The sequence below is a fragment of the Nannospalax galili genome, unplaced genomic scaffold (assembly GCF_000622305.1).
Source record: "Nannospalax galili isolate Female #2095 unplaced genomic scaffold, S.galili_v1.0 scaffold341, whole genome shotgun sequence".
In the NCBI taxonomy this organism is placed as follows: domain Eukaryota; kingdom Metazoa; phylum Chordata; class Mammalia; order Rodentia; family Spalacidae; genus Nannospalax; species Nannospalax galili.
The window spans coordinates 2,549,021-2,551,327 of NW_008346082.1; positions in this window are offsets into that span (position 1 = coordinate 2,549,021).

Consider the following 2,307-nt stretch of genomic DNA (forward strand, 5'->3'; position numbering starts at 1 on the left):
CCAGGCTAGGAGGAGAGACTGGTGGGGGAGATGGGAGGGTGAATGAGGCTGGGGGAGTCAAGGCCTGGAGGGCGCTATCAATTTACCTTAGAGGCAGGGGGTTGGAGAGAGGCCTGTGGATCTTGCAGGCCCAGGGAAGCAGAGGGAGGTGAGGGCAGGGCCAGGCCCAGAGTGCTTCTGGGGACCTGAGAAGGAACTGAGTTGCTCTGATGCAAAGGACCAGGAAAAAGCAGTGGTGTTACCCCAGGTCCCTGGGGTGCCAAGACAAGGAAGGGGACAGAACCCAGGCTAGGAGGAGAGACCGGCGGGGGAGATGGGAGGCTGAATGAGGCTGGAGGAGTCAAGGCGAGGAGGACACGATCAACTTACCCCAGAGAGAGAGGCCTGCGGGTCAGAGAGACAAAATATTCTTGATATTTTTGATCCTGAGCATGAGTCCAGGAGTTTGAGGCCAGCCTGGGCAACAGAGTAGACTCTGTCTCAAAAAAAAAAGTTACTTTTCTGCTTAAAATTTCTTGATGATTTTTTTCTTTCCACCTAGTCACATGATTTCTTTCCTCTTCCGTGTGGTCTCCAGACAGGCATTCTACAACACAGAAAACACTACTCTTTATCCTGCTTTGTTTAGAACTTTTATGCTTATATGACCTATGTATTTGTTTATGATCGTTTCCTTCTTACAAGCTTTTTAAAAGATGTATTTTATTTTGTATTTATATGTATGTCCATGTATGTATGTGCACATGCATGTGGGTGCCTTTGGAGGCCAGAAGAGGGTGTCAAAGTCCCTGAAGCTAGAGTTACAGGTGGTTGTGAGCCACTTGGCTGTGAGTGCTGGGAACTGAACTGCCATTCTCTGAAGAGCAACAAGTATGAAACTGCTGAGCCATCTCTCCAGCCCCTTTTATAGTCCTTTTTAAAAAACTTATTGTTAAGCTGGGTGTGGTGGCACATGCCTTTAATCCCAGCACTGGGGAGGTAGAGGCAGGTGGATCTCTGTGAGTTCAAGGCCAGCCTGGTCTACATAGTGAGTTCCAGGACAGCTGGGGCTACAGAGAGACCCTGTCTCAAAAGACCAAAAAATATTATTGTCTATGATGGGTCATTTAGGCTTTTCTACCATGGTGTAGGTGTGGAGGTGAGAGGAATTGTGGAAATCAGTTCTCGTTTTTCACCCAGTGATAGGACTCAGGTTGTCCGGGTTGGGTAGCTAGCTTTATCCAGTTGCTGGCTCAAGGTGTAGCCCAGGCTGGCCTTGAACTCATGGTCCTCTTGCCTTCTGTTCAGTATATCCTATCAGCACATGCCACCACAACTAGTTTGCTATTTTAAGACAATGTCTCATATTGCCCACGCTGGCCTTAAAGTCACAGTGGAACTGAGGATATCCTTGAACTCTTCCTGCCTCTACCTCCTAAACACTGAGGTTACAGGTGTATGTGCCACCATGCCTGGCTTGTAAGCTCCTTGATAGCAGGAATTGTGTTTTGTTCCCAGTGATAGCCCCAGTCCCTAGAACAGTGCCTGACATATAGAAGGTGCTCAGGGTTGAATGAACAAATAAACATACCAGACAATGGAGAGTCAGGGCTACTTTGGTGTTATCTGGCTGGAGGCTAAGACCCTCTGGGAAGTGTGGGATGCCAGTGTCCTTGCTGGCTCTGAGAGCAAGGTCCCTCTTACTAGACCAGCAAGAAGAGCTCATTTGATAATGTCCCAGGTCCACCTGCTGTAGGAACTACTATTGTCTTATCTGTATTTGTGAGGCTGATGACCTGGACAGTACAGGATTCATATAGTTTGGGAACTGTACAAAAGGAAGCCTCATTAAGTAGTGAAATATCCCAGATTCCAACTCAAGAATCTTGACTGAGTGAACTCAAGACACTGAAATGCAGTCCCTGCGTGAGGACACGTTGATAGGCAAGGGGAGAGTCACAGCTGGGATTGGAGAGATAGATGAGAACTTAGAACTGGCATGAAATGAGCAGTTCACAGTAGTCTTAATTCAACCTGTGATGGAAGTCCATGAGAGGCTTTAAGCTGGGCTGTGTGACATGATCAGGTATGGGTTTTCAAGTCTTTTCTGCAACTGCTGTATCAATAGACCAGGTGGTGGGGAGTTGGTGGGGGAAGAGTGAATTAGGGAGAAAAGAAAGAACATCATAGAGGTTAAGAGACTGAACACCAGAGAATTCAATAGACTGATGTATCGGGGTGGGGAGAAGGCTAGGAAGTTCGGTATTGTTTGTACAAACGAGAATAAAGAGCTAGAAGAAGACAAATGGGATGTCAGAGAGGATTCTG